The sequence below is a fragment of the Equus przewalskii genome, chromosome 23 (genome assembly GCF_037783145.1).
Source record: "Equus przewalskii isolate Varuska chromosome 23, EquPr2, whole genome shotgun sequence".
Taxonomy (NCBI): Eukaryota; Metazoa; Chordata; class Mammalia; order Perissodactyla; family Equidae; genus Equus; species Equus przewalskii.
The window spans coordinates 11,600,576-11,623,781 of NC_091853.1; the positions used below are offsets into that span (position 1 = coordinate 11,600,576).

Genomic DNA, 23,206 nt, shown 5'->3' on the forward strand with positions numbered 1-23,206 from the left:
ACTCTCTCCGAAAAGGACTTAGGGCTCCAAATCAGGAGAGACAATAACAAGGGCACTAGAGGAATTTGAAGTCTCCAGGCATCTATAGCTACAGCAAACACTGAATGCAGGCAAACTTACAGCCAGATGAACAAATGGTCACACTACTGGTCCAAATACCTCAGTACTGGTTACTTGATATAACATGTCCCCCTTTCAATAAAAAGTTACAAGGAAAGCAAAGAAAAATAAAAGAAGAAGAAGAAGAAAAGAAATAAAAGAGAAAACTTTGAAGAGACAAAACAACCATCAGACTCAGATGTGACACAGATGTCAGAATTATCACATGGAATTTAAAGTAACTATGATTAATACGTTAAAGGCTCTAATGGAAAAGTAAACAGTATGCAAGAACAGACAGGTAAAGTAAGCAGAGAGATGGAAACACTAAGAAAGAAGCAAAAGGAAATGTGAGAAATAAAAAACACTATAACATAAATGACGAATGCCTTTGATGGGCTTATCAGTAGAGTGTACACAGGCAGAGAAAGAATCAGTGAGATTGATGATAGATCAATAGAAACTTCCCAAACTGAAAAGCAAAGAGGGAGAAAAAAAAACAAGAAGCAAAATCTACAACAAAACATCCAAGAAATGTGGGACAATTTCAAAAGATGGAGCATATGCATAATAAGAAAAGCAGAAGCAGATGAGAGAAGACAGCAGAAGAAACATTTGAAGAAATAATGAACTTTCCAAAGTTACACAAAGACATTAAACCACAGATCCAATAGTCTCAGAAGATACCAAGCAAGATAAATAATAAGAACAAAAACTATACCTAAGTATGTGATATTCAAATTGCTGTAAACCAAAGACAAATGGAAAAATCTTGAAAGAAATCAGAGGAAAAATCACCTTACCTATAGAGGAACCAGGATAAGAATTACTGTGGACTTCTTCTCAGAAACCATGCAAGCAAGGAGAGTGAAGTGAAATATTGAGAGTGTTGAAAGGAAAAAAGACACGAAACCTAAAATTCCATTGCCAGTGAAGTTATACTTCAAAGGGAAGGAGAAACAAAAATTTTCTTACAAAAACTAAAAACTGAGGAAATTCATTCTCAGAACATCTGCCATTCAAGAAATTTTAAAAGTTCTTCAGGAGAAGGTAAATGATATACATCACAAACTCAAAACTACATAAAACAATGAAAAGCATCAGAAAGGCCATAAATGAAAGCATGACAAAGTCTTTTATTTTTTTGTTCTAATTGATCTAAAAGTTAACTGTTCAAAGTAATAATACCAACAATTTATTGGGTGATTATTGCATAAGCTTAAGTGAAACGAATGACAATGTTATGGTGGATGAGAGGGAGGAATCGAAAATACTCTGTCCTAAGGTATCCGTACTACACATAAAATAGCATAGAGTTATTGGAAAGTGAACTTAGATTAGTTAAAAATGTACGTTGTAAAGTCCAGGGCAACCGCTAAATTAAAAAAATATGTATAATTGGTACACCAAGAGGTAAAATGTAATCATCTTAAATGCTCAATTAAAACTGAGAAAGCAGATAAAGAGTATAAAAGAAACAAAGAACAAATGCAACTTATAGGAAATAGTTACAAATATGGTAGATATTAATTCAACTCCGTTAATAATGACTTCAAATGTGAATGGACTAAATATACTAATTAAAGACAGATATTGTCAGAAAGGAAACAAAAATAAGACCCAACTATATGACTATATGCTGCCTACAAGAAACATATTTTAAATATAAATACTCGAATAGATGAAAAGAAATGGGAATATGTATACCATGCTAACACTAATCAAAAAAAAGTTGGAGTAGCTATTTTAATATCAGTCAAACCAGACTTCAGAACAAGGAAGATTATCAGTTATAAAGAAGGGCATCTCATAATGAGAAAAAAAGGTCAATTCTCCAAGAAGACAGAGCAATCTTAAATGTGTATGCACATAACCACAGACTGTCAAAAGCTGATATAACTAAAAGGAGAAGTAGGCAAATATGCTATTATAGTTGGAGACTTTAATACCCCTCTTTCAGCAATTGAAAGATCACGCAAGCAGGTAATAAGGAAAGAGAAAGACCTAAACAACACTATAAATCAACTTGATAATTGGTTTTATAGACTATTCCATCCAACAACAGCAGAATATCCATTCTATGCACACTCATGTGGAACATTACGGCCTAGATAGACAACATTTTGGCCATAAAGCATACCTTAACAAATTTGAAAGAACGGAAATCTTACAAAGTATGTTCTCAGATTATAATAAAATTTAACTAGAAATCCATAACAGAAGGACAGCTGAAAAAGCTCCAAAAATTTCGAAATTTAACACCACACTCCTACATAACACAAGTCAAAGAAGAAATCTCAAGATTAATTAAAAATACTTTTAACTAAGTGAAAATGAAAATACAACTCATCCAAATTTGTGAGATGCAGAGAAAGCAGTGCTGAGAGGGAAATTTGTAGCATTAAGTGTATATATTAGAAAGAAGATCTAAAATCAATTATCTGAGTTTCCACCAGGAAAAGTCTAGGTATAATCCATCTGTATATGAACCTGTGAAACACAAGAAACACGATATATGTTCCCAAAAGACGATGGTAAGAAAGGCATAGGATAACAGTTATAGAAACTTATTCACAAAAAAGGGAGAAAATGAAGGAAAAAAAATTACCATTCCCAAGCAATTTTGAAATCCAGCCAGGAAAACTCCATTTGGTTTCTAGCCTGGAAATAATCTTCTGTGATTCTCAGCTCTGCGCTCTGGGGTTTTAGCTCCTCCCTCTGGGCTCGATGCACCTTCAGAGGCACCAGCAAGATGTTGTCCAGCCACAATCCTTGGCTTTCTCTCCTGAGCACACGTTCCTGACAGTGAATCACCGAATTTTAGTGTCTTTTGCAATCTGGACAGGCTGAGCATTTCCCAAATCCCCAAGTCCTGGCTCCTCCTTCTTTAAGAATTCTTTTCCTCAATGTCTCTCTTTCCCCTCACATTTTGCTATAAGCAGCAAGAAAAGTAGGCCACATCTTCCACACTTTGTTTGGATGTCTCCTTGGTTAAATATCTAAGTTTATTATTTATCAGTTTTGCTGTCCATGTAACTGCAGGACAAGGTCCAGCTAAGCTTTCTGCCCTATATAACAAAAATCCCCTTTCCCTCGGTTTCCAATAGAACATTCCTCCTTTCTATCTGAGCCCTCACTGGCAGTGACTTTAATACCCATATTTCTACCAACAGTCTTTTCAGAATGATTTAGGTATGCTTTAAGACTACATGCATTTTCTACTATGCTTCTCACTTCTTTCTCAGTCCCCACTAGCAGAGTCATTAAGATACACATTTTAATTTACAGTCTGTTTAAGGCAGTGTAACTCTCTTCCATCATCTTCTACATTCTTCCAGGTTTGTCCATTGCCCAATTCAAAAGCCTCCTCTCCATTTCTAGCTATTTGTTAAAGCAGCACATCATTTCCAGATACTAAAATCTGTATTAATTTCCTATTGCTGCAATAACAAATTCCCACAAACCCTGTAGTCTAAAACAATGGAAATTTATTATCTTACAACTCTGGAGGTCAGGAGTTTGAGATGGGTCTCACCGGGTGCAAAATCAAGGTTTTTGGGTCCGAAGGGCTACATCCCTTTCTGAAGACTCTAAAGAGAATGTTATCGTATGTGTGAGGCTGCCCATATCCCTCAGCTCGTGGTTCCCTTCCATCTTCAAAACCATGACTGGTCACTAAAGTCTTTCTCACGTGGCATCACTTAGACGTTGACTCTTCTTCCTCTCTCTTCCACATGTGAGAACCTGTGTGATTACATCAGGCCCACTCAAACAATCCAGGATAACCGCGCTCTGTCTTAAGGTCAGCTAATTAGCAACCTTCATTCCATCTGCTACTTTAGCTCCTCTTTGCCACGTAACGTAACATACTCACAGGTTCCAGGGATTGTGATGTAGCGGTCTTTGAGGGGCCATTATTCTGCCAACTACAATCATCAAAAACAAGGACAGTCTGGGCCAGGCTGGTGGCATAGTGGTTAAAATTGCATGCTCCACTTCTTCGGTGGCCCAGGGTTCATGGGTTTGGATCCCCAGTGTGGACCTACACACTGCTCATCAACCCATGCTGTGGTGGTGTCCCACATACAAAGTGGACAAAGATTGGGACAGATGTTTGCTCAGGAACAATCTTCCGTAAGCAAAAAGAGGAAGATTGGCAGCAGATATTAGCTCAGGGCCAATCTTCCTCACCAAAAAGAAAAACCCACAAAACAAGGACAGTCTGAGAAACTGTCACAGCCCAGAGGAGTCTAAGGAGACATGATGACTAAATGTACTGTGGGATTCTGGAACATGCGAATAATATTAAGTAAAAAGTAAAGAAACCTGAATAAACTATGAACTTTTGTTCGTAATATTTATCAATATTGATTCATCAATTCTATAGGCTATACAGGAATTCTCTGTCTTGACCCATCCTTTTGCCAGGCAACACCAGAGCAAGGGATCCCTCCTCAGTGCTACGAGATACACAAAAACATAGTAAGCTCTTGCTATAAAATGAGAAAACTGGGGAATGTGTTCTTGAATGTGGAAAAACTACCTCTGGGCTTTAACTCAACTATCAGGAAAAAAAAAATGAGACAAATTCCCGTGATGGGTTCTTGGGGTTTCATCAATTGTTTTACTTTATATATAGGACTTTTAAATGTGGAGGAGTCTGCATGTGTGTTCATGAGAGTGTGTAGAGAAACATAGAGAACAGAAAAGCGGCTGAATTCATTTTCATGGGGAGCCAGGGGTGCATGAACCAGATGTGTTTAGAGGTGAAGCCAGTTGTGTGAGAGATGAGTATACAAGTAGAATCTGCACTGATTCAAATAAGAGGAGGCTTGAAGAAAAACATTTAAGAATTTGGGCTGATTAAAATCTTGACCACAAAAGAGGATCAACGCACACTCTTCCATGCCTTCAACCTCGCATCAGCTATTACCCTGCTACATCCTGATCTTAGGAACTTCGACTCATGCCAGAAGATCCCATTCAAATGTCACCTCTGAAAACCAACCCCAAGCAGACTTACCTGCTCTGCCTCTTGACATCTCACAGAGCCTGGGACAGATTTCTATTATGACTCATCACAGTGCATTTTGATTTTTCTCATTTGCCATTATTATAAAGTCCATTTCCCCATCACCACTGTCAGTTCCCACACCCCTCACCACTAAACTTTAGGGCAGAGACTTTGTTTGATTCAAAAACAAAAACTGGCTCCAGCACCTTGCACAGTGCCTAGCAAATGGCAAACAGTGAAAAAAGAGAGAGAGAAAGAGAGAGAGAGAGATCAATCTTGACTAAGAGACTCCCATCAGCTCAAAGGGAAACAAACCTACTAAAGCTCAATAAATTCCATGTTGTGCTTAGTTTTGTTCCAGGATTTGCAAGAGCCCAAGAAATTAGGTTTTTCAGAACATGCTACTCTTGGCTCTGCTCCTGCTAGTCAATCTCTCCACACCCTGCAGGGCCTATTTCCACTGAGACCTTTCTCACATCCTTCTATTTTCCTCCCGTCCCTTATGCATGGCAGCACCCCAATGGCAGACCATTACTTGAGAAGTGCGAGCTCACTGTGATTTATATTCCAGGCGCCTTCTGGAAGGGGCTGTGGTCCAGCTGCACATTTGTATATTCATTGAGCCGTACTCCCTACTCCACAGCCTCCTGACAGCTGCAGATGGCAAAGCCATTTTTCATAAGGTGTGTGAGAAGAGGAGAAGGACAGGCTTAAATATCACCCGGAGGAGACAACAGCTTTGGAACAACCAAGAGAGCCAGGATTGATAGAGAATTGGAAACTGAACGGGGAGTAGACAGTATCTTCTCATTCTATTGACATCCACTGAAAGTTACTGTACGGTTTCATCATTATCAATTACCATTACACACTGTTCAGAATATTCTAAATACCCTGGAACTGTATTTAGGAGCTTACAAGCAAAGGCACTAAACTTTAGCTTTCTCTCTCTCTCTTATTCTTTCTTGCAGTATGATCTTGCTGATCATAAGCCCCAGCGTGAACAGTTCAAAAACAAGTAAGAAGAAGCTGAAATGGCTGAAGATATACAGGAAGCAAGTTAGCAAAGAAGAAAAGGGTCAGAAACCTAGTATTCTTGCCAAGAGTGGAGTTCACAGAGGAGGTATTACCCATGGGTGTTGGCTATCGTTGCTGTAACAGAAGCGGCACTTGACTCATCAAAAAGCAAACTGCTGGCTCACAGGAGAAGGAATCAATGAACCAGAGCTGAACCAAAAGATGTATTTCCACCGATGAATGATCCTGCACCTCCACCTGGGCTACTCTCTCCTGTCATCCCATGGTTTATATTCCACATTTTGCTTCCTGCTGACATACAGCCTAACAAGACCCACTTGAGCTGTTTCCTATATGTTCCCTTCATATATCTTGTTTCCAGAATTACATTCCTTTAGGACCAGAACTGAGTTACCCATTTTATTTTTCAACCCCAATATTATTTAATATGACTACAGGCAGGGACTTAACCCTCCTCAAAAACCTGTCCTTCTCATAAAATGTTCAGGTTGTAATAAGAACACTTTGTTTTCTCTATGATGAGGCATTGCATTTTGAAGTGAATTTTCTTTTGTTTCATTACTTTAAACTGTCTTGGACTTCTTTTAATTTAAACGTAATTCCTATTGACAAATTAGCTCAGATCTTGGGATCTGCAACTTTAATTTTCTTTCCTTTTCCCTCTGTCCTTTCTTTCCTTCTTATCTCTTCCATATATCTGTTAGATTGCTCCAGCAGATTGAAGGAGAGTATTCCAGATACTACTGAAATGGAGCATTTTTACCTTATTTAACTACAAGACAAATAAGACAGAATGTGAGAGAAACTACATTATCTACAGTAATGTTGGAGGATTAGGCCTTCTTCAGGACCTAGCAATGGCTTCATTATGAAGGTTGGTAATGGTGCCACCGAGGCCACTCTATCTTTTGTGCTACAAAGCCACATCGTGGACCCCACAAAGGAAGACTCATCTGTTGGGTACATGTTGAGGTATTTGATGATAATAACATATACACAGGAGCTATACTCCAAAAGAATGAGTGTTACTGTGGCAGAACAAACTTTCTTCTATCAGAGGACAAATTTAGGAATCAAAAAGACTCTGCTTGGGAGGGGCATTTTCATCACATATGACTCGGATGTCATTTTCTGCCAACCTGATGGCTCTTTGTAATAAAAACAGGCTCAAAAATGAGTCAAATGCTCCTTACACAATACTACTAGGGTTTTTACTTCTCAAGATCTAGATTTAGTCATGTCAATAGGAAGAATATGCTTTCCTGTTTCAGGGACTAAACTGATTGTCTTCGCTCGCTGTGCCAAGAAATGTTTGCATTTGAGAAAATTGAGAAGAAATTGATCTTAGTCCCCAGTAGTAGAGAGATGGAACTGGAATCAAAGCATTTTCCTCATCATCACTCTGTTCTAAGAGCCAGCCTGTCCTTATTTGGAGTCAGAAAATCCCCGGACAGAGTAAAGAATCTCCTTTTTGTCCTCCTGACCTATGAAATGCCAATGTTTCCAAAACATAAGCAGACATAGAGGTTCCAGATTCCTTTCTTAAAAGTTTCCTGAAAAGCAGATTGGCAACTCCATATTTGGGGAGAAAATCTTGAAGAGCAACACACAAAGAGGACAAGAGGGGATTGAGGAACTAGAGAAGGGTCAAGAGAGAGGGTGTATTCATGTAGTCTCCCTGCAAGGACTTTGAAAGCTCCTTATCGTACTTCATAGCTCTTCTTCCACATCTGCCTCTTAAATGCTTAATGTTCCCAGAGGATTCTGTTCTCAGGCCTCTTCCCTTTTCATTCTGCACATACACTCTGCATGAGATGATCTGTGTTCACAATTTCACTGACTGTGTCTAAATATATGGCTTCAAAACCTTTACCCCTTACTAGGACTCTCTCCTGATTTGTACCAAAGCTGCTCACCATACCTTTCCATCTAGAATCCTCTACATAAACCTCAAACTGAGCATTCTCCAAACAAATTCATCATCATGAAGCATAAAACCTGGCCTTTTTCTTTTATTTATGAACTCACTGCAAGCAGCCATATTTATTGAGTAGCCCATATCAGAAATCAATTAGTCACCTTCTACTCCTCCCTTATTACTATGTCTTGCCTTTTCTACTTTCTTAATCTGCCTAGTATCTACCACCTTCTTTCCATGTTTGTTATCATGTTTGTTATCAGTTTTTGGGTTCACATTTCTTGCTTAGACAATTGCAGAAGTTTCCTGATTGGTTTCCTGTATCTATCCTTACCCTTGTCCAATCCGCCTTATACGTTGACACCAGGGAGATCTTTCTAATATACACATCTGATCATGTCACTTTCCAGTTCAAGACTGTCCTCTGGCTCCCCCTTGCCCTTAGAAAAAGATCGAAATTCCTTAACACATCCTGGAAGACTTCGTTATTTGGCTGTGGTCAAGCTCCCTAATCACACTCAACACATGTTTGGTCAACTAAATTAAATGACTTAGCCAAGGTCACAGAGCTGGCAAATGGTAGGACAAGGACTGAAATTTAAAGTCCTTGGACTCCATGCCCAGCATTTTCTTCGTTGCTTCATCCCACCCACACCATCTTATTAGAGAAACTGAGAGATGTTGCAGGAATCTAAAAGCTATGAACAGCCCAGTGCTCCTAGTTCCTTCTACGTTCTGGGCTCCACAATTGAATGCTTTTGTGCTCAGCCAACCAGTCACCTTACCAGATGCAAGTTGGTCAGTTTAGGCAAAGGTAGCTTCAGGTTCCCAGTGAGCTCTTAGAGGAAGAGGACAGTTCCGTGGTGATTAAATATTAATTAGAGCTGCTGCCAAGGAGAGAATATGAAGTGGCAACCAATTTCTGTGCAGCCCCAAATTTTGCCTAACTTGGACTCATTTTCAAGTTTTCCATGTCTAGGTAAGACATTTTAAAACCTTGTTTGTTTAAGTGGGTGAGGGTGAGAATAATTTGTTTGAGTTTACCTGGCATTTAGATTATTGAATTACTTCCCTGCTGTAAAGAAATCAGAGTGAAATTTTCAGTCCTTCTGGCCTGTGATCCTATGAAGCAGTGTCATTAAAGCCCCTCTTTTTCATTTACCTTTTAGTGGGTTTCCAAGTCAGAATCCTCTTCTGACCTTTAATCATAAAGAAGAGGGAAAAATCTAAAGGAATCTACAAGACAACCAATACCACCCAACCGTGAAGACAGGGTAGACCTAGAAAGCTCTTCTGAAATTTTTCTAAGTTCCAGTTTATTTCACAGAACTTCTGGACTTACTCCCATGCTGTCCACTGCCAGGGGAAGCTGCTTTCGTGAAAGGAGAAGCAACTGCACACAGCAGACCCAGCAGAGGCTCAGCACCTCATGCCCAGGACTTGCTGGGATCCACTCCTCGGCGATCTGACCTGAGATGGGCAGAGAGGGGTGCCTGCTTGTTCCATGCAGGTGTGATAATGCAGTTAGTAACTCAGCAGGAGTCAGCCCCAGAACCCAGCCATGAAAGTGGGTTTTGTGAACGAGCCTGGAGGCAACTACCTCACCTCACACTAATTTTTTTCTCTCTAAAGAAGTTGGTGTAAAATCATTTAATTACTGAGTGTTAAGTGAACACCTAATTATGTCAAGTTGGTGAAATCTAGGCTCCCAGGAGCTGGTAGAGTTTCTGTTTTTTACCCCTCTTTACAGCATCCACTTTGCCTTTCTCTCCTCATCCTCAACAGTGTGGATCTTTTAGGCTGTCTTTTAAAAAAAGTTATATTGAAGAAAATAGTTATTCAATGCTAACAAAATAATGGCAATATTTTTCAAAGTTTTCACAACCTAATTGTTTAAAAACTGAGAAATGTGGCACAGTGGGAAGAGTGAGAGCTCTGGAATACAAGACCCAGGTTCAAATCCCCCCTTTACCATTTGCTAGCCACTCGTCTTGGGCAAATTATTCAACTCCTCTGAGCCTTAGTTTCTGGAAAATGGATATAAAAAACAACTTTGAAGGTTTATCTTCCTCTATCTGGCCAGTAAATTTGGAATTCCAAAAGACTCATAGCTAAGCCCTCTTGTCTTTTTTATGTTTTTCTCTTCTTCCGTGGTGATCCCAATCACACGTATGTCTCTGACTATCATCTTTGTCCAGGCACCTCATAAACTTCTATCTTTGACACAGATCTCTCCTGTGATTTGTTGATATATGCATCCTACTGCCTTGCTGATAACTCCATTTGGATGTTATAAATGCAACCCATCTCAGCCTCTCCTCTGCCCAAGATGGCATTCTTCTAGCATTCTCAGTCTCAGGGAATGGTTCACCAGATGTGCCGTTCCAGGCCAAAAACTTTGGCATTATCCTTGACTACTTCCTCTCCTCATCTCCCATATTTGATCCATCACCAACTCCTATCAAGTTTACCTCCTAATATTTACTGACTATGTCCCATTTCTCCATCTCCTTGGATGCCACACTATTACAAACTGCCACCATTTCTCACCTTCAACATCCTCCTAACTGCTCTTCCTGTATTCACTATTACCACTTCTCTCCAATCCATTTTCCTCCTAGGCATCCAAGGTGATCTCAGCAAAGAAAAACTTAGTTCTGTTACCGTCATCTACTTAGAACAGTTAAGCGATTCTTCAGTGCTCTCATGATGGAGACCAAAATCCCTTTCAAGGCCCACAAGTTCCAGTCTCTGCTTATTCTCCAGCTTTAAGTCCCATTTTTCTCTCCATTACTCTCCTACCTCTAGTTTCATCGCACATTTTCTGTTTTTCAAGTGGCTCCTGTTTCTTCCTGCTGTAGGGCCTTTGCACACACAATTCTCTTTGTCTGGGGTACTACTCCGACTGTCACCTCTACCAAATACAAACACACATCTTCCCATATTTACAGTTAGTTTCTCTCCCTCTCAGATAACAAGAGTTCCAATACCGTTTTCTTGGGGAAGCCTCCTGACCCAAAGCTGCCATGTACATTTGTGCAGTTGCACCCCACATAAGAGCATCAGGCTAAGGAGCAAGTGAAGGGTGAAATCCAGCCACGCTCTACTCGCCAATCCCTGTATTCTGGCACAGAACTGCATCTCCCAGGACACTTTTATCTAATTCTCTCAAAGGTGTGGTGTGAGCTACTTGGCAGCTCTGCTCTCCTTCCCAAGACTGGGTCAAGATTTGCATTTCTTGCTGCCGTGATATCATATATTCTCATTCATAATACTTCCCCTAATTGCAACTTTACCTTTACTTGTATAAGATTATGTATTTACCATCTAGCTCTCCTTGTAGACTGCAAGCTCCCAGGAACTATATTTGATTGAGTCACCATTTTATCTATTGTCTAACATGATCCTTGGCATCTAGTAGATGCTCAATAAATATTTGTGGGATGAATGAAAAATGATAACAATATTATTATATGGATAAATTTTTGTTTGTGAAAGCAGCATGTCATTGCCTAAAACCTAGCAAACACTCAACACATATTTGTTTGAAGATGAAAATGCGTTATCTGACACTCAAATAGTAAATGACTCAACAAGTGGTCCATGTAAGGAAACACCACTCAGGGTATGGAGAGGCTCGGGGAACAGTTTTCTCTCACTATATAGGGCTTTGGAGACTTAATATGTCCACTTGGGACATGAGGCCCCTGTCATTCTTCTCCAATATCGTATTCAAGGCAGCATACTGGGAAGAGTGGGCTTCAGGGGCTGCCCGCTTGCTCTTTATACCTTTCAACAATGGGAGATAAAGCTGGGTATTCGGTCTGTGCCACTTAGAAAAATGGACCTGAGGGCAGAAGTCCAATTAGACCTCAATCACTGTCTCAGATAAAAATCGTTAGGATTGCCATAGCCAGCATGGATGGAGCACTTTTGTGACAGGCATTATGATAAGTGCTCTACATGCATTATTCATTTCACCTAGGACAATCCTACAATGTATTAAGTTGAGCTCTCTGAAATTGTCAATATTTGATCCTTTTGACCTACTAAAATGGCAATTTTATATGTTTCAACCTAACAGTACCATTACCCCCATTTTAAAGATGAAGAATTGAGGTTCCAAGAGCTAGGATTAGAACGCACGCAGTCTTAGGCCCAGAGGGTGAACAGCCCTGCCTGGTTCCCTGAGGGGGCCAGTCATGGGCAGGAACTTGAAACCAAGAATCATGTCTTTGACAGTTATTACAGATTATCTTAAGCTTTATAACTTCCCTATATTTACTATTTCAGTTTCCCCAACTGTGTCTTAGTGCTGATTCATAGTAAACCTCTACTTGATGACATGGGCTTGTGTGCGTCTCTGCAGGTAGACGACGCCCCACTTCCTATCCAGACCTGGGGAGAGAAGGTGTGGAGTGAGCGGCAGCCACGCTAAGGAAGAAAGGACTGCAGGCTCTTTCCAGGGCCTGCGGGAAGGAAGAAAGGAGAGGACGAGGAGCCCTTGCCAGTACCGGCTTAGCAGCAGAAAGACCTGGGTGGAATTTCTGATAAGAACCGGAATCCACAGCCTCTGCGGTCATGCCCTTCCTACAGAGTCAGCTGCCTGGGGACACGAAGTCCTACTCAGGTCTCTGACTTTTTGCTAGGTCTGCACATTATCCCCAGAAACACAGAACTGGTAGGAACTTCACAGGTCACGTGCTCCAGACATCGCTTTTTAAAGATGAGAAACTAAGAAGGCAAGTGTTCACTGAACACCTACTATGAGCTAGGCCCTGTACGAGTTCTTAGTCCCAAAGGTGTGAACCAGAGAGATACAGCCCCATCTGCCCTGACGGGGTTTACAAATTGAGCAGAGAACAGAGTCACACTTCATTATAGAATGATAACAGCCCATCTACCCTGACAGGGTTTACAAATTGAGCAGAGAACAGTCACACTTCATTATAGAATGATAACAGCTAAAATCCCAGGATGCAACTATAACAGTGACATGGCCACCTATGGAAATTTCCCGAGGAATGACTTAAACTGAGACTTGAAGGATTTGAACAAACTAGGCAAGCAAAGAGCAGCTGGCCACTAGAGCAGTCACGTAACCAGCTCTACACTGCAGGACAACTTACAGGTGTCTCTGTGCCTCTTCAGTAAACAGGGTGATAGTAGTGAACCCATGGAGTTGTGAGTATCACGTGGGCAGGTAGACGTAAAATATTAGCACATAACAGCTGCTCAAGAAGTGTCTGTTCCCTTCCCACATTGGTTCCTGGTCCAGCAGATTTTCTGCTTTGTGCCTTTGCCTTTATTCTTAGGACACCGAGCCCTTCAGGGGCAGTCACTTCAGTCTGTTTCGATATCTGTTTAACCTGTTGTGATGTTGTTCTCAGGGCCCAGGCAGTATGATTTGAAAATATTGGCCTTTCTCATTCCCTGGCCAAGAGCTTTATGTTGCAGCCAGGGGCTGGATATGTTCCATTTTCAGCTCAAACTGTTGTTTGTGTCTTTCCACCATTAACACTATTCACAACTGACTTTAGAAAGTGGAAAAACTCATTATTTCTGGCATGTTCACTTTGCAATATCACTCTTCAAATACCTAGGTACTGTTTACGGGGGTCTTTTTCGTCAATAATGTACTAATTATTATTATTAATAATTTTATAATATAATAATTATAAATAATGTTAGTTATTATATAATTATTACATCATAATAATATTGTTGTTGATATTGTCATCCTTATAGCTATTAATGAATATGTTCTCTGCAACAGTCAGTGTTATCAGTTCATTGCACGGATTACCTTATTTAATCCTCCAAACAATCTTCTGAGATAGTACTATTATTATCCTCATTTTACAGATAAGGAAATGAAGGCTCAGAAAGGGGGCACAGATTCATAAGCATATGATTATGATTGATGATGCTATGATGATGAGGATGGGAAGCTATGAGGGCACCAGGGACACTGAGGAAGGACATCAAGCCTATCCTGGGGATACCAAGCAAGGCCTCCCAGAGGATGTGTATCACTGAGCTGAGTTTTAAAGACTCACTCAGAATTAGCCAGACAGAAAGGAGGAGGAAGGGCTTACCAGGCAGAGGAAGCAGCATGAGCACCAGCCTGAACCCCATGTGACTGGAGAATGAGAGGATATACTGCCGGGACATAATGAGCTGGAGTGTGAAAGATAGTGGAAGATCAGGACAGGTGTGCAGGGCACCACACTGGAGGGGTGGGCAAGGACCAGATGGTGAACTTCCCTGCCTGGTCTCCTGGGGAACCAGATAGCACACAGTATGTGACAGGGACCCTTTGGAGTTTACGGCAAAGGCATGGCATGGTCAGATTGCAGGACAGGTAGGTCCCCAAGGGAAGAAAGGCAATGGGTGAGAGGCATGGAGATGAGACAGGAGTCCAGGAGAGAAACAGAGAGGGCGTCAGCTGGGGCAGTGCCAGCAGGGATGGCGGGGAAGTGAGGAATTAAAGTCTCTTTTGAAGGTAAAATCATCCTGATCGGGTGAAAGACTGATGGGGAAGGGTTTGGGTGGAAAGAAGGAAGAACGCAGGATGGCTTTACACACTGAGAAGCAGAATAAAGAAAGAAAAGCAAACTGAGCCTACAGAAAAGTTGAGACAGCAAATTCAGTTTAGAAACTACTCCGTGTAAGGTCACTGTGGGACAACCAGGAAGCAATGCCCAGCTGGCAGCTGGTATAGCAGACTGAGGCTCACGTCAGAGGTTAGGCTAGGGATAAAGACAGGGGGAGAGGAGGATCTGCATATACACAATAGTTTCAGCCCCAGAACTGGATGAGAGCCCCAGGCACAGCGGAAAGGGTGAGAAAATAAGAGGGCAGAGCAAAAAGTCCTGGGGAACACCAATATTGGAAAAGCCAGCAGAGGAAGAGCTTGCAAAGGAGGGAGGAGGACTGTCAGAAGAGTAGAAAGTAGAAAGGCAGAGTACGATGTTCTGGAAACCAAGAGGTGACATGATGCCCAGTGCTGCCGAGAGTCAAGGAAGGTGATAACTGAAGAGCAGGCACTGAATGCCCACCGAGAGTCACTGACCACCTGGGCAAAGCGGGCTTCTAGTGGTGGGCGTGGAAGCCACCAGGTTGAGAAGGAAATGGGATTAGAGGGCAGGGCATAGCATTCATTTTGGATTGTGTTCTCTGGTGTGACTAGGCTGTTGTCAGGGATCCCTGTGACCCTAGAAAACATATCCCATTACTCTTCCTTCTCCACCTGCTTCTTCTCCTCCAACTTCACCTACTCTGACTTCCTTCGTAGGTTCCAGATTCAGCTCTGATCAGAACCTGAGGCCCTAGAATAACAAGACCACGATTTCAAAAGCAAGATCGGGTGCTCTAATTGTAATATGGTGTTGTAGAATAGGCATGCAGACTTGTCAAATAGAGTATAATCTTTCCATCTGACAGTGATTGGGACAATTTGGTAAGAAGGCCTCCCCCACCACTACCCCCTATTCCAAGCCACCAACATTTCTCTCTGGACCAAAGCAAGAGACTCTTTACACCCTTGCCTCCTTACATCTATATTCCATGCTGCAGCCAGAACAATCTTTTTGGGAAGGAAATCAGACCATGTCTTCCCTTGCTCAAAGCCATTCAATGTCTTCCCCTTTCACCGGTAGTAAACCCTAGTCCCTAACACTACCTAAAAGCACTAAGTATCCTTGCCCCTAGCCCTTTCACCTCATTTCCTATACCTCTCCCCTTTGCTACTACACTTCGGTCACACTGGCCTCTTTGCTGCTCCTCCAACACAGCGAGCAGATACCTGTCTCAGGGACTAGGCAATTATTTTGTCTGGAATGTGCTTCCTCTATAAATATGCATGACTTCCTCCCTTGCTTCATTTAGGACCCTGCTTCAATTTCATATATATCCTATATATATAAACACACACACTTTCTCCTCCCACAAGAATGTAAGCTCTGAGAGGCATGAACTTTGTGTATATCTCTAGCTCGTAGAACAATGTTGGCTATTTAATACACAATTACTGAATGAATAAGGGGATAAACGCCTAAATGCAGCTATGAAAATATGTCCCAGAATCCAAAACCAAGAAGAATGGAACAAACAGAAACCAAGCACAGATGTCAATCCTCTAGCAGGCGTACAGGACAGCAAACACTTCCCCCATGCCTACACTTTAACAGACACGATGTCAACAGAAAATGAGTCTGCTCCTTGCCCATAATGAGCAGGCTCTTATGCTGAGTAGACATATTAAATAACTCAAGAATGAGACAGTTTATAGAAAAATACTGGCAGTCTTTACATTAAAACTCTAATTAGTTAATGAATTTGTATCTCCTTGTCCTGAGCCACTGGGTGTTTCCTGCCCTCATCACTGCTCCTAACCTCTGCCATAAATGTTGCCTTCCTCCACGACTCTCCTTGACAGGACCAATAACTGAAGCCCTGGCTTAACTCCTTGCTCACTTCCTCGCTGAAGGAGCCTTCTCATTTAGCTACTTAGGGTTTTTCCAGTCACTGGCCTTCTCCCTTCCATCCTAACATACGCCCCCTTCAGGATGGAAAGAAAACTCAGGGATCTAAGCAAAAGGCCACATCCGATACATCTGAGTAACTGAAACTAGAGACTTAAGCCATCTGTTTTCTATTGATTCACAAAGATTCTAACACCAATATATTAGGGGAATTTTTGCCTATTATCTCTCCATTAGTCAGAAATTACCTTTATGGTTATTAATATTGCCTCACTGACCCTAATAAGACACCAAAAAGGAAGCAAGATATATATCGACCATTTTCCTGTGGACAGACCGGTGCAGAAAGAAGTGGGTTGCTGGGGATCAAGCTGTTGGAATAAGAGGTCAGGTCTCCCAACATTTGGCCAATCTCCTCTTTATGGTCACTATTGATTGCTGAGTGGGGTCTCAGGGTTCAATGGGGGAGAAAGAAGAGCAGAGTCAATAACTTTGATTTCTTGGCAAGGCCTTTGCCTAAGTAGGCTTTCCTTCAGATGAATCCCTGCAAGCAAAGTCTCATCAGATTACCCCACCACTCTGAAGACCATCATATGTATGAGGAAGTGTTAACTCAAAGACGAAACCAGCAAAAGCTACGATCACACTACAGTAACAGACTGAAGAATCTTTTCTTTTGTTAGACAAAAAGTCAATATATAATGATTGACCTCATTCACAACATTCAGTCAGTCCTATGTGGTTACTCCCAGGATAAGAAAGAAAATAAAGAACTCTAACATAATGTTTTGATATCTTTAGAAACAGGAGGTTTAGGATGCTTTATGTATATCCTTTCCTGAGTTCAGAGGAAAGAATTAGAATCATTTATTCAACTAACATGTATTAAATACAAACAAATAAGCAGCACTCAAGTCAATACAGTGGAAGAGGAGGATATTGGGAACATACCTTTTTCTTCCAACAGCATTTCTGAGAAGCAGACACAGAAGCTGAGAAGGGACATCAAAAGCATCTATGGAAGGAGCAAAATATTATAATGTAAGAAAGGATGAGATGTAAAAAAAGGGCCTGAGTAAATTAAGTCAATTCATTCATTTTATAGTTATTTCCTGAGTACCTACAACATCCCTAATACCTACTGTAAAGCATAAGACAAAGGCACCATCTTGAAAGATCTTAAAATTTACCAGAGAAGATAGAACACACACATTACAGCTAAATAAAAAATGTGCAGTATAAAACACTATGTGTGATTTTCAAGAAAATGGGAGGAAAAAGCTGCTCTGGATTGGTGAAATTGTAGAAAGCTTTAACGAGGAGACAGAAATTGATCGAGGAAACAGATACGTAAAACTTAAACTTATAAAGAGGAAACTTATTATAGGCAACGAGAACAATGCAAATAAGTTCATGTAGATGAGAAAGTATGTGATGTGTATGTTAGTAATCCTTGCTACTATGACAAGAATGCAACAATTTCAGTGACTAAACAAAATTAAAGTTTATATAGAGTCCAATTCAGGTGTTCCCAGTGAGTGAGTGACCTTCTGCCCGGTCATATAAGCACCCAACTCTTTTTGTCTGTGGCTCTGTCCTCCTCTAGGGTCTGTGGAGACCTCTCCCTTTAACTGATGGGTGGGAAAAAGAAAGAGTAAGGAGAACTGATTGCATGTGGAAAATGTTCACAGGTCAAGTAGAGAAGTGATATACCTTACTTTTGCCCACATTCCTTCGGCTAGAACTCAGTCCGAAAATCCACCTAACTGCAAGGGAGGCCTCATTGTGTGTCCCGGAGGACAAGGAAGTGCGCTGTGGTGAACACATAGCATGTTTGGGAGAAAGAAAGTAAACCTATTTGGTCGGATCAGAGGGCTAAAGAAATAGATTAAATCAAAGATGGAACATGTAAGGCACAAGACTGCTCTCTAGGAGCTTAGAGAGGAAGGATAGGCACACACAAAAGGTTTAAAAACAAAAGAATGCACTTGATTCTCCTGAGAGTGATGCATAAAGTAGATGGGAAGGGGTCTTATGGCATTGAGAGGTTGCTCAGAGTCACACGATTGGGAAAGGTGTCAAGGAAGATGTGGAAATAATGCTGAGCCTTTAAGGATGAATTCAGACAGGTAGACAGTACATGAGTGGATATATCTCAGGTGGGATAGGTATAGATGTGAAAAGAAAAGAGGGTAAACACTTATACAAATGAGGACTGAGGACAAAGAATATGAGCAAGGGCAGAGAAGTAATTAGAAAGCTGTCTGGGGCCGGCCCCGTGGCTGAGTGGTTAAGTTCGTGTGCTCCGCTGCAGCAGCCCAGGGTTCGGATCCTGGACGCAGACATGGCACCGCTCATCAGGCCACGTTGAGGCTGCATCCCATATGCCACACCTAGAAGGACCTGCAACTAAGATATACAACTATGTACCAGGGGGGATTTGGGGAGATAAAGCAGAAAAAAAAGAAACAAGAAAAAAGAAAGCTGCCAGAGGGAGATAGTAATCACACAAATGGTATTTATCAATGGGTGCCCTTTTTGCATTGGGAACAGGGGAATAATTCTCCATTTATAGGACTGCCACACATCACAGGACTTTTAACATCCCTAAACCCCACCCATCAAATGCTGGTACTGCCCCCAAGCAATAGTGACTATTAAAATCCCCCCATACTTGCAAATCTCCCTCCAGGAGGTAGGAATGGAGCGGTAACGCTTCTATTGAGGGCATTGGCCAGAGACTAAAGAGAGATGAGGTCAGAAAAGTGGTGAGGAAAACTTTCATCTAGGTCCTGATGTTAGAATAAGGAGGTTAAGGCAGACAAAACAGGAAAGTGGAAGCTACTACAGGTCTTAAATGGGGATTGTGCTGAAAATATTGTTCAAATCTGTTACCTCTAGGATTGATGTCCAAGATGGCAGCACCAGTAATCAGAAACTGTGTTTCAAACTCAACTTGAGGTATAACTCACAAAAGACTTATACCAAATCAAGTCGATTAATCCAAGTGTCACATGTGGGCATTCAAATATTAAACAATAAATTCCTGAAAATTCAAGATGCTCCTAAATTAAGACTACTAAATCAGTCTCTTACCTCCTGAGGCTAGAATGGTATGTAGATGGAAGTAACTTCCCCTAATGAAAGAAATCAATCTGGCAAGAAACCAAAGAAGTTAAAGTAATCTGAAAGTGTCTACATTTCCTGTCCACCAGGCCTTATTTTGTGAATGTTTCCACTATTTAGAGAGCCACTGCGGTTACTTCAGAAATGTCAGGCCCTTCAGGATAGATATATCTTGCCCTGATTCCAAAACCATTGGAAAATATTCTGTATCAAATAATAGGATTTCTGATTTGCCAAGCTACACTTTTGTACCCATATCCTTTGCCCCTTGAGTGGCTCTTAAAATAAGAGTTTTTAGTTGAAGAGCAAGCTGAGTGAAATAGTGCGAACTCATTGGCCAGGATTGCCTGCTACCCCACAATCACAGAGCCTGGCCTGGCCCTCATAGCACTGATGTGGGACAATCAGGGAGGTCGGTCAGATGCACCTGCAGACCTGATGGGAAATGCCACTCAGAAACGCCTCAGCTGCAAGAGAAGACATCTCAAAATGGATGTTTGAAAATAACCACGATGAGACCCAAAGACAGCACACTTACAAGGTTTTAAAAGGATAAAACATAGGTTCACAAAAAAACAATTCTAAGGGAATAGCTCTCATAAAGGGAAGGAGGCAATAATTTTCCCAAACTACCTGACTTCTTTTAAAATTCAGTAGAAGTTTTTCATGATATTCCCAAGATCAAAATACCACATTGATGAACAAGCCTCCTCTTTTAAAAATTCAGACACCCCTATGAGGGCTCTGATGTAATTATTGGGACATCAAAGTAAATTACTTCAATAGATTATTTTCCTCCTTTCTCAGGGAAATGCGCTCCATTGAGGGAATGGGGGCTTTGATTGAGGAAGAGAAGGAATGAGTAACTTTGACACATGTGCAGCTTTGAGGTTTGGGGACTTAGGAAAGTTTGCTCTTTAGGAAAAGTGGAAAGCGGGAGTTTGGAGAGAGGTGGTGGAGAATGGAAGGGGAGCTCCTCATGCACATCGCCACATATGTCTCTCTCTATATCTGGAAGCAGATTAAAGGGAATTATTTCTGCTTTAAGACCAGAGAGAACCACCATTCTTTCCACTCACAAATCTTTATGGAATGCTTACTCGGCACCAGGAAATTCCAGGTTCTGAGTATCCATATGTGACATCCGACAGTGGGTAACACAAACGAACAAATGAAAACTCCTGCTATCATCTGAAGGCAGAAGAAGGGATTTCATCAAATGGAAAATTTGCAGCTTCCCTGGAGAGTAGAAGTTTGGGAGCAACACAGAAAAGGCTGGTAGGGGGCAGGCAGAGAGTGTGGGCTTGTGAGAAGGAAGAAACACCTGTGGGACTATGTATAGGTGGAGGCAAAGGTGATGAAGCTAAGGTCAGAGGGCCATGACCTTCTCAATGAGGTTGGAGGTATTTCCAAAAGTAAAGTTTGAAAAGGAAGAGAACAAAGAAGGTATAAAGTATAGAAAATGTGTTCCTGACCTTGATAAGTCTAGCGGTTGGCCTGCCTTTCACCCACTGGAGGTATGAGGTATTGCACGCAGCCTGGTTTCAAAGAATTGACATGCAAACATCTGATAAAATGCTGGTGATCAGTCTGATGTTTTCACCTGCATAAACCTTCTATGATTCCACAACAACCTGCTAAGTGCTCCTTTTGGTTCTAGCAGCCTGTGTAGTTTCTGGTCTCATAAGAGCTCATCTAGGAATCTCTTTGGAATCAATCAATCAGTCTTTAGTATCAACAAATGATAACTGAACACCTGAGAAACAACACATAAACGTTCAATAGCAACTTCACTGGGAAATTCAGACCTGCTCACTCCATTCCAACTTTATGGACCCCTTTGCTTTTCTTCAAATACTTTCAGAGTACTCCCATTTCAGGGAGTTTTCACTTGACGTTTCCTCCAAAAATCTTCCCAGAGAGAAACAAACTTGCTCCTTCACCTCCTCTTCCATCAAGTTTTGCTCAAATGTTACCATCTCAGCAAGGCCAACCCTGAAACTCCCTTTTAAAATTGCAACCTTACAGCACTCCCATCCTCCTCGCCCTCCTGTGTTTTTCCACCGTACTACCACTTTCAACATACTGTATAATTTACTTTTCAAATTATATAGGTCTCTCCATCCCCTGCCAAGAATGGAAGCTCTGTGAGTGTGTATATGGTTTTTCTTTCCCTTTATTTTCACTGCCTTATTCCAGAACCTAGAAGAATACCTCATATGAAATAAATTATTTGTTGAATGAATATAGTTATGGCTCATTCTATCTCTGAAAAAGAGAGTCTAATAAAGCCACTTCCTGTAGAATTTCCAGTCTCAGAGATCTTTGGCAACTGGTTCTAGAGTAAGATTATAATCAGCATAGTCAAGAAATACTGGAAGTCATTAACTGAGAACGCTACATCAAAATGACTAAAGGCAGCCTAGAAAAAAAAGGAGAGGGAGGTGAGGATGGAGGGAAGGCGAGGGAGAAATGGAGAGACAAAACCACTGAGGAGTCTGTGCAATGAGAAAGACAGCATGCGATTAAAAACAAGAGAAGACCAGCATGTGAGGAAGTGGCAAATGGGCTGCCCTCTGCCACTTTCCTGCCCTTCGTGCCACTGGAGAAATTGGGACAAGAGGGCATGCCACAGCTGGGCTGGGAGCTTCCACTTGCCAGCCCCCTTGCCACCTCCACGGTGGGAGGCAGTGTCCTTTTTGTTGCTATGCTTTAATTGAACTGGGCAAGATCAGGGCATTGATTACCCATTTAGCCAGTTTCCTCAGAGAATTAAATGCACTCTAAACTGCAGATCGACAGAGACAAACTGCTGCTTTGAAGTGAATGTTAGGATGCTTAAGAGTTGTTTTTATTAGGTCTTGTATTCAAGACCTTGAATTTCAGTGTGTATATTTTCCAAATAGGAGCAAAGTTTCAAAATTATGTCAAAAGAGGTTTTACATACAAATATTAGCTTTAAATTCAATTTAATGCATCTAGTGTATAAAGCAAGGTCAACTTTTACTTTCCTGGGGACTTTTAAAACTCCCTCAGCCCTCATTACCTTCCAACAAAACAGAAATTGGAAAGTGTACAGTTGTTTTACTGTATACACTCCTTCTGCATCCCCTCCGAAAAAGAAATCTTTGAGTTTCTCTAGAGCTTTTTTCCCACTTTGCCTCATGGCATATTTTAAAGCCTGGGGTTGCAGATGAGCATTAGCAAGTTCGCTTAATCAGTGCTCCAGTCAACACCACTATTTGACACCACACTGATGCTAGAAGCAGTGTATGGCTCTCCACCTTACTTTGGAGGGCTATGTATAAGCTTTAAGCAGTGTTAAGTAATGGGTTTTTGGGTCTTACAGTCCTAAATTTGAATCCCATCTTACAGCTCACTTTAATCTTGGATGTACTCATCTCTAAAATGGATATAATAATCTATCTCACATAATATTACGAGTATCAGAGATAAAATATATAACATGCCTATCATGAGCCTGTCACACAGTTGAGTTTCAACAAGAAGTAATTCCATTCCACC

At 41.2% G+C, this 23,206-nt stretch overlaps 1 long non-coding RNA gene across 2 annotated transcripts in view; it reads right to left on the reverse strand.

The window, feature by feature from the left end:
* Positions 1 to 1,215: 1,215 nt before the first annotated feature.
* The window catches only part of LOC139078901 (uncharacterized), a 134,357-nt gene continuing 112,366 nt past the window's right edge, over positions 1,216 to 23,206 (reverse strand). Inside the window, exons 2-3 of one of the 2 annotated variants that reach the window (XR_011532086.1) lie at positions 17,507 to 17,570; positions 1,216 to 2,898 (exon numbers count right to left, since the gene is read on the reverse strand). This is a non-coding gene — a long non-coding RNA (uncharacterized lncRNA). The remainder of the gene's footprint in view (positions 2,899 to 17,506; positions 17,571 to 23,206) is intronic. The other variant, XR_011532085.1, reaches the window with a different exon arrangement.